Source organism: Zootoca vivipara, chromosome 5 (genome assembly GCF_965207765.1).
Source record: "Zootoca vivipara chromosome 5, rZooViv2.hap1.1, whole genome shotgun sequence".
Taxonomy (NCBI): domain Eukaryota; kingdom Metazoa; phylum Chordata; class Lepidosauria; order Squamata; family Lacertidae; genus Zootoca; species Zootoca vivipara.
This window is the reverse complement of record NC_142588.1, coordinates 26839560-26851858: the sequence shown is the minus strand read 5'-3', so window position 1 is coordinate 26851858 and position 12299 is coordinate 26839560. Positions and strand designations below refer to the sequence as shown.

Sequence of the window (12299 nt, the reverse complement as noted above, 5' to 3'; positions counted from 1 at the left end):
GAAGGGGCCACAGAGATTGGCACACTGGAGCAGAGCAGTGGGAATTCTCATGTGACTGGACTGGAGTAGTCTGCATCCGAGCTTCAAGATCTTATTTCTCTCTCTGTGTGGTCTTGCCAACTCCTCCTAACAGCACTTGTTTATGCAGTTGCCCCCCACCCCGCCAAGAGTCAGTAAACAGATCCTCTCTGATTTCATTGTTATTCTCCTCCCCCTCCACCTATGAGATTCTTAGCAGAGTTAGATTTACTTCTTAGCACTGCCTTGCCAGTATATTGCTTTTTGCAATCATGTTCCCACCCTACCCCTGCTGCAAAGCAAAATCTGTTTTAAAAAAGAAAAGAAAGCAACCTGGGTTGAAATGGAGAGCAGGTTATTCTGAAAGCCTTCCAACAAGCAATGAGGAATCAAGATGCCCCTTAACCTTTCCCTGATCCTCTTTCCCTTCTAACTGATTATAGACTCTGTATGTTTAGCTACTTTAGTGAGCTTCAATGCATGCTCCCCCATGTGCAGCTTCCGATTGGTTTCAGCTTTGCCGTATCAGTCCACAAGCTTCCAGTTACCAGATGTAAGTCTGCAATCCCATGTATACTTATATGGAAGAAAGCTTTATTGAATCCAGGGGTACATACTTTGAAGTAAAGATGCATAGGATCTGGCTGTCACTTCAGGACTGCATTCCTCGGGCAAAAGTCCCAGTGAACTCACGCTCCCACCTATAGACTCAAGCTGCATAGATTAAACAGGTGATGTTAACTCTATGCTAGTTATTTATCTGGTTTGCTTGTCAACCTACCTACTCATCTATTTCTGCTGGGGATAAGAATAAGTGGGAGGAAAGCTGATATAATTTAAAACTGCCAAGGAAGGCTCAGAGAACTCGTGGGCTGTCAAACAGAAGTGAAATCCCAAGCCCCAGAGAAAGAATCAGAGACGTTTCACAGCGCTTGGCAACAGCAGAGGCTCTGGTGTATCATTTGCCTAAACAACTGAAGCTTGGATTTTGCAGGAAGAAGACTAGGACAGAGCGTTTTAAACATATTTGTGAAAATGAAAGAGCACCGACCTCAGCAAGCAGTTGGTCAACTCTTCCCAAAATAGCTGTCTCCATTTGGTCTGCGGAGAGGCAGGCAGGCAGTGGAGTGGATCTGTCTGCCTCCAAATCTGAAACCCTGGATTGCAGGTCCGACGTCCTGAAGTACAGCAGGAGGCTCAGCACCAAAGAAAGTAAAGATACTCCAGGCAGCCCAGAGCTCAGCAGAAGAGGTATCTTACAGCATCTTTCCCCATCTCCTGTCCTGGGATGTGTGAGGCAGCCGCTCTCCAAGGCACCAGGAGCAGCCCCCTTCCAGCCCTTCTCCTCCACCACCATTCCTTCCCTGGCCTGAGAGGCAATAAATAAATAAATATAGTATAAATAAAGCTGCAATCTTCCTCTCAGAAGTACAATCCAGAACGCATGAAAAGAGCACCGTCCAAGGGAATCCCAAATGCCACTGAAGTAAGAAGAAGGAAAAAAGACAGCTAACAAAACCAAACAAAAATGTAAAGGGATCAAAAGGAGAAGAAGGGAAACGAACTTTCCCCTTCCAAGGGGAAAAATCAAACTCCAGAAAAGTTTTGGAGTTTTTTGGGGGGAGGGGAGGGGAAACAATCTGATCAGGGCTGTTGTTGTTGTTGTTGTTGTTGTTGTTGTTGTTGTTGTTGTTGTTGTTGTTTGTCTTTCAGCCTTGTTTGTTGTCTCTGTTTTTCTTCCCTCCCTCTTTGTTTGATAAGTTTTCAGTTCCTTAGCAGAGCAGGCAACAGATTGTGCATGGAGGTCCCCATTAGAGAGAGGTAATTCTCAAATGATTGGGAGTTGTACTGTGGCTGTTCCTGACTTCTCTGTAATATGACACACATACACACACTCTCCCCTCTCCTCTCCTCTCCTCTCCTCTCTCTGTCTCAGATATGCTGGCTGCACGGCTTCCCAAAGCAACCTCCTCTGCTCTCCCTTTCTCTGCCGATGATTTATTTATTTATGCAAAACTGCTGGGTGGGATTGGATTCCAGGCTCCCACCTCCTCCAAAGCCCCACAGGTCCCTCAAGTGCCTTTCATCAGCTTCTCTTTGAAGTGGCACTCACTGCAGTCATTTATAGCTGCAGGAAAGTGACTATAAAGCAGAGGGGCAGGACTTGTGTTACCCACCCACCCATCTCACATCAGGGCGATTATGTCTGTGGGTTTGTTTTGATTTTCATTGCATCTGTGGAAGTCAAGCATCCTCCTCCCGGTCTGCTCTTTCCAGACAGGTCTGCTGTTTTCGGACCAATTTCGGATCTAAAGAACTTTGGATAGTTCACTCAATCAAGTGCTTTCAGTCAGTTGATTTGTCCTGAATCTTTTTTTGCAGCTCCTTTCTTTGTGTTGTGGCTTCATTGCTGATATGTCTGGATCCCTTTGGCTCAGGCATTTCACACATGTGAAGCATGTTCCTCATGTCAGCAAGGAAACCAAACTGCAATTCTGGAGAACAATGTGCGTGTGGGATGTAACTTCAGACTAATGGTTCAAATCTTCTCAGTTAGGTTTGCCAGAGTACAGATATCATGTAAATCGGGTCCTCCCTGCAAGAGAGGGCACGTGTTCCTGTGGGTCCCAGCAGACTAGGTCTAGGTGTTGGGGCGGGACAATTGGAGCAGCCACAACACCCTATTGGTGGTCCATCTGATGGGGTGCAATTGGGCTGAGGGCTTGCCAATCAAAGAGTCAGATGGACCAGTACTTAAACGCTGAGCTCATCGTAGAGACCCTCCTTCTCCGGTTGAGCTGCATCGGAACACCTGCCCACCACACTCTAATTTTAGGGCTTTCGCTTGACATTGCTATGCCGTCGTGTGTCGTCTGCCGTTGCTGCAGGGGCACAGCAGGAATTTTCCCCACTTGGCTGATTGGCTGTAGCCAATTTGGGTTTCGCCTGCTGCACAGCAAATCGTCACAACTTGTAAGGTTGGCAGATAGGCTCTGGTTAATGCTAATAGGGCGGTATGATTGCTTAAAGGTAAAGGTAAAGGGGCCCCTGACCATCAGGTCCAGTCGTGTCCGACTCTGGGGTTGCGGCGCTCATCTCGCTCTATAGGCCAAGGGAGCCGGCGTTTGTCTGCAGACAGCTTCCGGGTCATGTGGCCAGCATGACAAAGCTGCTTCTGGTGAACCAGAGCAGCGCACAGAAACACCATTTACCTTCCCGCCGGAGCGGTCCCTATTTATCTACTTGCACTTTGATGTGCTTTCGAACTGCTAGGTGGGCAGGAGCTGGGACCCGAGCAACGGGAGCTCACCCCGTTGCAGGGATTCGAACCGCCGACCTTCTGATCGGCAAGCCCTAGACTCTGTGGTTTAACCCACAGCGCCACCTGGGTCCCATGATTGCTTACCACCCTATAATTATATATTCAGGTATTTCTCTTAAGGGAATCCATGGACTGATGGTTGGTATTCCCCCAAGCCGGGTTGCTCTAAACCAGTGTTCTGGGCACACGTGGGGGAATCAGGGCCCAGTTGGCGCATGCCAGTCGGGCAACCCCGTCCCAGGTGTGTACCTGGCTGCTGTCTCCAGGTGCGCCCTGTGTCAGTGCTACCCTAGGTAGCTAGTCGAACCAGAGCCTATGCAACCACTCATTTGATTTGCAATCAATAAAGTTGTGGCCTAAATTCTGCCAAAAACCAAACCAAAATTACGAGTTATGTCTGAATTTATTTCTAGGCCTGGGATAGAGGCATAGCTGCCAAGTTTTCCCTTTTCTCGCGAGGAAGCCTATTCAGCATAAGGGAAAATCCCTGTAAAAAAGGGATAACTTGGCAGCTATGGATAGAGGGTCTCCACACGCAAACTCTCACTTTAAAATAGTAAGTTCATAGGACAGATTAACAGTTATGCAAAGTGGGCTATGGCCCCTATACTATGATGAAACTATAGGGGAATTTCACAGTGAGCTAAGGATGCTTAAAAGTGATAACGTCATGAAGGGAAAGCAGTTACAGTATGTAGGATTGACTAAAATTTCAGACACCTTTCCAGAATGAAGAATAGAATGGCCATGATTTCTGTACAGTTGCAGGTTTTAGGTGCAGCTTCTGTGGATGAGCGTTGGCTCTCTTGGCTACTAGCTATGATGGCTATGTTTTACCTCTACTGCTAGAGGCAGGGCATTTCTGTATAGCAGCTGCTGGGAATCACAACTGGGAGCACAACTGTTGCACTAGGATTCTGCTTTCGGGCTTCCCATAAGCATCTGCTTGGCCACTGTGAGAACAGGATGCTAGACTGGACTGTTATTATGTTCTGAAATGCTGGTAGAGATGAATTGGGTTTGGTCTCTGACACAGGGATAGTATAGGGCTCCTGCATCCTTTAATCTAGCCTGTTAAAGGCCAGGACCTAGAACTTAGATTAAATGAAGGAAATAGTACGGTTCCAATGGCTCCATTTGCCTCCGAAAAATAAATAATAGGAAGAAGGAGGAGGAGGAGGAGGAGGAGGAAGAAGAAGAGGAAGAGGAAAAGGAAGAGGAAGAGGAAAAGGAAGAGGAAGAAGAAGAAGAAGAAGAAGAAGAAGAAGAAGAAGAAGAAGAAGAAGAAGAAGAAGAAGAAGAAGAAGAAGAAGAAGGAGGAGGAGGAGGAGGAGGAGGAGGAGGAGGAGGAGGAGGAGGGGCATTGGTGTAATCTCTGTATGTCCCTAGGTCACAATAATTGGTGTAAACTTTGTATGTGCCAATGAATTGTAGATTCTGTAACACCGAGACTCAGAAATCTTAGTTCAACAGCGAGAACCCCTTAAATTTCTCTTTTACAGTAGCTGGTAAGGGAATGGAAACAGACCTCTTTGGTTGGATGCAATTTCCTTAGAACTCATTTTGCAGGTCCTGAGATTGCACACCTCCTCCCAGCCATTCTCCAGAACTTCAATGCTACAGGAATTAATCTGGCAGTTCATGAGTCTGCCCAGAAGCAGTTCCAACATAATGGTCAAACTCCATGAGAACAGCTCTGTAATTATTCCTGTGAAGCAGTAATATTTGGAAAATGCTGAACTGAAATTGAAAATCCATGTGGCTCTGCCAGAAGTTTGGCCAACAGGCAGGAACTCAGTGAGCTCTGGTACAGGCAAGTGGCCAGGTTGAGTCAATGGAGTATTATAACTTTAGTCAGCTATAACCAAAGGCAAGTTATGAAGCCATGAAGACAAAATCACAGGTTTTTATCTGGGAGGCAGTTCCATAAGGTGAAGTAAGGTGAGCTGGGTGGGAAAGAAGAATTGTGTATGTTGATGGAGAAAGGTCTTGGCTTGCTGGTTACAGGTTACCATGGCAACATTGAGAAATGGAAATAATCTACTCCAGAAGAACTGCTAGCTCATCCAAAGGTATAGCCAGGAGCCAATAGTAGACTGGAACAAGAAAGGATGGATTGGTGAATGCTAACTCTTCCTAAGTTTAAACAACAAAAAGTAGTGTGGCACATGAGAACACTAACAAATGTTACGTGCCACAACTACCCAAGCATTCCATGTTGGTTGAAAACCCTTTGCTGGTTTTCCAAGTTGATTGAAACATCAGATAGTGCTTATGCCCAACTTCAGTTAGTGTGCCAGCTACAGCTGTTCCTGGATCTGGCCAACTTGGCCTCAGTAACCCATGCACTGATAACCTCATGTTCGAACTGCTACAGTGTGCATTATATGGGAGTACTCTTGAAAAAGATTCAGAAGATGTAGCTGGTGCTACATGCTGCTACATTGTTATGGAGTGATTAGAGAAGACAGGGCCTTATCAGTGATGGCACCAAGACCTTAGGACTCCTTCCTTGAAGAAATATGGCTGTTCCCCTCACCGTAGACATTTAGAGGCCTGCTAAAGACTCCTGTATTCATCTGGTCCTTCAGGAATTAAATGTCCCAATTTTTGTCTGGAATTTTTTGTAATGGTACTGTATTTTGATTATGTTGTACACTTCCCTGGGCTATTGATTGGGGAGGAAGGGTTGTATAGAGATCAGATAAACAAACAAAGCATAGTTTAGTGCAGCATACAAACATGGCCTCTTAACAAGAGGTAACAGTGTGGTAAAGCCAGGTTTGAGGAGGCCCTTGGCAAAGTACCCTCTGAGTAGCACCCTCCCACAGCAACAGGCTTGCCTAGTGAGCTTACCAGGTAGTGATGGCAAATGACAGCAATACTCTGATTAGGACCAGGTATCTGGATCTAGGAATCAGACACCATTTTAATTTCCCCCAATGCTCACTGTGCTTGGGACACTGGGTAAAATTAAAATGGCAACAGGCTCTTAGACCCACCTACCATGTCCTGATTTATAAGAATAAATGTGCATAAATTGAGTCCAGGGTAGTAGGGCAGGTGTTAGAAGTGGGTCCTGTGGAGTGTCCAGGATACTGGATTGGCAGAACAATGCAACTGTTTTATCCCAGTTAACTGACAGATCAGACCAGACAAGCATCTCAAATGAACTGATTGTGCACCCTAGAGCATGGTGCAAGATGCTCTGTCGACATGCAAGGATTTGTTTGCTGATGATGTGAAAAAGGTTCCCTAAAGGTAGACAGTTTGAAATAACTATTTGAAGTCAATAACCCATATTCTGAAAGACAATGACTCCACAGATCCTTAATGGATGTGTGCCTTCTTTGTGAATGTCCCAGTAGGCACCACAGTTTGGGGTCAGTCTACCTCATACAGACACACTGAAAGAAAGCAGCCCGAGGCTACTGTGAAGCGTGCTTACTAAAACACATGCTGAAAATTGGCCTCTCAAATGGAGCTCCCTTCTGACTCTTTGCCTGTCATTTACACAGTTTAAATGAACATTTTGCGTGCAGTCTGTGCTGGAAATTGCTGGCAAAGGAAACTCATATTTGTCTCCAGCCTGAGCTCAGTTTCAGAGTGTTTTGAAGAAATGGACCTTTTGGGACCCAGTTGAAGAGAGCGAGAGAGATCTGTTACCCTTCCGTCAAATAAACCTTTGAAGGACCCAAGAGCACACGCTGTTTATTCTTTGAACAGCCATATCCCTTTCGCAAGCCACTTGTTTTCTAAAATGAGATTTTAGTGTCTGCTTGACAGGAAATCCTTTCTTAATTTCTTCTAATGGGTTCCTTGTCATTTAACAGCTCGAATGAATGTTGTGCCTTTGGTATGCTTTGCAAACATGCTCCTATTAACAGATATCTTCTTTCAACAGCTTTTCATATATATATCTGAGTCTTTCTAACACATGATGAGGTGCAAGGAATAAGTGCATTAATTTTTTAAGAACGTTGTGTAGATTTCTTCTGAACTTTGTGGTTCTTTGATTTTTTTTCAAGGTTCTATGGATCCAGCTCAGTTAACATTGTTATGCAGTATATTAACCTTTGTTTGTTTATTCAATTGCACCCCATATTTTTTGTCCTGATCAGCTCCTGAAGTAGCTTTAGAAAAATATACAATTGCAATCCATGAAAAGGCACAATGGACTGGATTGCCTGGCAGTGTTCTATGGCAATCTATTCTGGTCCCTAACAATTTGATTTCTTTTCCAGGTTCCACACTGAGGTTCTTCCTCCAAGATGGAAAACGTAGAAGGAAGTGCAGATGGACAAAAGGGCTGGCTGGTTATAAAGATATCAGCTCACAGAAAGCTCCTGTCTGGTGATATCAATATGTCCTCCGGATAGTAAATTAGTATTGCTCTCTCTTAAAAAGGATGGCAATTACAGTAGAGATGGCAATTGCAATAAGGAACTGTGGATGGGCACAATCCTGTAATTCCCAAAGTGTATCATGAAAAAAAACCGCTACAGTATTGCAAGAAATAAATGAAATAAGGAATTAAAGGCTCTTGTGAGTTCATAGTATCCATCTACAGAGGGGGCTATCCTCTGCATGAGTTGCAGCTTTGAACTTGCTTAGAACAATGATTCAAGCAATAACACATGGGATGGACACAGAGTGAGAGCTAAGAGTAGTTACTTTTCTACTCTGAAATCTTATCTCATTGGGTATAGCAAAGGTTTTGAAACATTGGTGAACAATGGGATTAGAAGAGCAAAGAGGCAAGCTGGTAGGTCAAGTGGATGGGTTGATCAACCTAGATGATGGTGATGATGATGATGATGATGATGATAATAATAATTTATTATTTATACCCTGCCCATCTGGCTGGGCCTCCCCAGCCACTCTGGGCGGCTTCCAACCGAATATTAAAAACAGTACAGCATCAAACATCAAAAACTTCCCTAAACAGGGCCACCTTCAGTTGTCTTCTAAAAGTAAAATAGTTGCTTATTGCCTTGACATCTGCTGGGAGGGCGTTCCACAGGGCGGGTGCCACTACCGAGAAGACCCTCTGTCTGGTTCCCTGTAACCTCACTTCTCGCAATGAGGGAACCGCCAGAAGGCCCTCAATGCTGGATCTCAGTGTCCAAAACTAGTACACTCTAGATCCAAAACTAGTACACTCTAGATCAGGCATGTCAAACCTGCGGCCCTCCAGATGTTCTGGCCTACAACTCCCATGATCCCTAGCTAGCAGGACCAGTGGTTGGGGAAGATGGGAATTGTAGTCCAAAACATCTGGAGGGCCGCAGGTTTGACATGCCTGCTCTAGATGATTTGGACTAAAACTCCCATCATCCCTGACTGTGGGCCAAGCTGACAGAGGCTGATGGGAGTTGGAGAGTACCAGACTTGGTTACATGGTCAAAGTTCAAACAAGATCTGTCAGAATCTCTGCTGAGTGGCTCAGACCATGAACTAAGCAGGACAAGAAGTTATGCCGATGAATTCTGAATTTATTTGCTGTATATGGGACAACTTCTGTTGGTGCAAACCATGGGGATCAGTAACTGAAATTCCCTAAGATGGGTTGAGAAGAATCTCTCTGTTCTTCACTTGCATAGGAGCCAACTCCTAAGAGTTGAGGTCCCTTTGCCCCCCCCATATAATATTTCATGGGGCTGCCCCCCAAGTGATAGCATTGCCATTCAAATGGGGGGGTGCCGCATCTTGTGATCAATTATGCAGGGTGGGGCTTAACTGCACACCCCCAATATTTTATTCAAGTTGGTACCCCTGTTCACTTGTAATTTCCTCATGTGGACTAGAGGGCAAAGCTCTCTGAATCCACTCTAGGAGTCACAAATTGAGACTTCAGTAGATACCAACCCCATCCCCTCCTTTTTAAAAAAAAAAAAGCAGCCCAAAGATCCCTGAGTGTGGACTGTCTCTTGTGGATGTGAGGGAGATGGGAAAATGTGCATAGAAAGGAATAAATGTACCCTGATGTGATCTCCTTAGGGTGTTAGAGGGGGTTTTCCTCACAGGGAGGGATGTGCTCCAACCTCCTGATCATTCTAACTTCTATTCTTCTTTCAACAATATTTTTCCAGTACCTATGGACTTATGTGAAGGCATTATGATAGTGACTGTTTTGCTTTCAGTCTCCCTCCCAATAACTCCAAACGCTGTATTTGATTTTGAGTTGCTATTTTTGTATTATTGCTGCTCTTTTCTTTGATAGAATTCACCCTGGTTTTCTTTCCTGATTTGCCAGCCATCTTAGATCCTATCTGTGTATAAATGGATTTATCCTTTCCCTCTCCAGTGTGTATTACTTTTAGATTGACCTACATAGAATCTCACCTGCCATTTTGTTACTCATTCACCAAGTCTGGACTCTAGAGATATCCTTTTGGATCTTTACACACACAGCTTCGGTTTTCACAAATCTGAATAATTTGTTATCATCTGGACACTCACCCCTGACTCTAGATAATTTATAAATAAGAAAGACAGCATCACTCCCAATACATGTCCTTGAGAGACCCCAGTGGTTATTTCCCTTCATTGTGAAAACTTCCTATTTTATTCCCACAGCATCCTGTTTTTGATCCAGCTATCAATCTATAAGAGGCCCCGCTCTCTGATTGCTAGGTTTATTTAGGAGTCTTTGGTGGCTCCCCAGCAGTGATTCACCAATAGTCTGTTGCCGCACTCAAAGAATTCTAGAAAGCTTAACAAGACAGGACTCCCCTTCATAGAAACCATTCAGAAGCTCCAGCAAGGCTTATTCTTCTATATGCTTGAATTCTAGCTTTAAAAACACTTTCCATCAATTTATGTATTACGCATATTAGGCTACTGGGCTTGTAATTTCCAGGCACTCCTTGAATTCCTTTTAAAAACAGGTATTACCTTGACCACTCCTTCCAGTCCTCCACTTATGAGGTCAATTTTAGGGATAGCACGCATATTTTTGTTAGATCATCAGCTGCATGTGTCTTGGTGTGCAGCATCAGCTCAGCAGGAGGGAGGGAGGTCAAGTGAGGCGCAGCCCCACCATGCTGGCTATATGCCACGTGAACTCAAATGCACATTTATATTTAATTTGGATATTAGTTCTAGAACTTCATCTCTTTATACCTCAGTCTGTGTTCCTCAGGTACCATCCCCAGAAAAGACTATTCTGGTGTGAGTTACCTTTCCAGAATCCTCTGTGCAGTGACAGTTCAAATAATTAATCTCACTTCTCTGCAAACTCCTAATCCTTGTTCAGTAATGAAGATAGGTCTATGAGATGTCTAATTCCTGCCACTAGAGGGAACAGATGCTGGTTTTTGAATTGATCAGATTGTGGTACATTAAGACTTCAATTTTAACCATGCCTCCTCAGAGGTAAGTCCTGATGAATTCAGTGGTGCATACTCCTAGGTAAATGGTGTTAGGATCGTAAGTTCAAGGATACCCTAAAATATGGAACTGGGGATTTGAAAGTGAATGTCTGAAGTACCGTACTGGCCCGAATATAAGCCGCACCCAAATATAAGCCACACCTTTAAAATTGGAGGGGGAGGGGGAGAGAAAAGAAAAAACATCCAAATATAAGCTGCTCCCTTCCTCGCTGCTCCTGGCTGCATACTGGGTGGGGGTGGGGGCAACCGTGCTGCGTTACCAGTGGCTTTCCCCTTCCTTCCTCGCTCTCTCCCTTCCCGGCCTTGGGTGAGAGGACAGGGGACTACGCGCAGGGCAGGCACCGCTTTGCTGTGCTCCTGGTGCTGTTTGCCCCAAACTCCTGGCTATATACCGTAAGGTCACTAATATAAGCAGCACTTTAACTTTTCATGGTTGGAATTTGGGGGTAAAGTGAGGCTTATATTCAGGCCAATATGGTAATACAGTGTTCAAGGACTGCCCTTCTTGTCTACAACAATTCATTCTATAGTTGTGTTCAAACAATACCTTTAAAGCGCATTCGAAGCACATTATTTCCTTCAATAATTCTGGGCACCCTCACAGATTTAAAATTCCCAGCAACCTTTAACAAATTACAGTAGCCCAGAATTCTTTGAGGGAAATAATAAGTGTTAAAGGTATAGTGTGTACACAGCATAAATTATTCAATTTCAGATTCTCCTGACAAGTCTGTAGTGTATACACATAACCATTACTGCATGCCAAAACTGTCACAGTAAGTTTTATTTTGGAACTGGTTCTATACTTATAGGGTGTTCAGCATGTACTAAGGATTATACCATGCATTTGTTTCAGCTTACAGCCTGCCCTGTCTTGGAAGGCTAACCACACAGAGACATCTATTTTCAGTACTATATAGACAATTACCAATTCTGCCAAAATATGCTAATCGTTTCCTAAACCAGACCACTACTTAAGTATATATTAAAACATTTATGCCACCCTTCAACCTCTTTGGGGTTTCTGTGCAGTATGCAACAAAAATATATATCATCATGCAAAGTAACATTTACGAAACAGCAGCTAAGACCCTTAAAAGGAGACTGAGATTTGCAACATATTAAAAACGCCTGGGTAAATAAAGGTATTTTAAATATTCCATCATACCCATGGCCATGGCTTAAGTAAGCCAGTTGCTGGCATTCTTCCTCCTCACCCACTACCCCAATCTACCAGTGTGAGGGCTACATCTGAACCAAACTTTATCCTTAATGTTTACAAAGGAAAACGGCTACCATATGTGTAGCCTTCATACCTCAGAACTAACCAGAGAGAGTTCTCCATAATTCACTATTGATTTGTGATACAGGTATTGCAGCCAAGATGCCTGAATGAGTTTATAACTGCTTTTTCCTGCCTCCCAGCCACCTCCATCCTCTTTTCCATCAGTTCATTTGCTGGCCATGTCATGCTGTTTCTCTAGGCGCGGGTTGCTGCATGTCAGCGTAGTTTAGGTCAAATGAGAAGCTTTGGCTGCAGATGTGCAGGGCGGGTAATTTCTTTA

At 44.2% G+C, this 12299-nt stretch overlaps 1 long non-coding RNA gene across 1 annotated transcript; it reads left to right on the top strand.

Annotated features, from left to right (window-relative positions):
* The first annotated feature begins 828 nt into the window (after positions 1 to 828).
* LOC148685619 (uncharacterized) lies at positions 829 to 7878 on the top strand. Its single transcript, XR_015949994.1, has 2 exons — positions 829 to 1269; positions 7585 to 7878. It is a non-coding gene; the product is annotated as an uncharacterized LOC148685619 (long non-coding RNA).
* The last annotated feature ends 4421 nt before the right edge of the window (positions 7879 to 12299 follow it).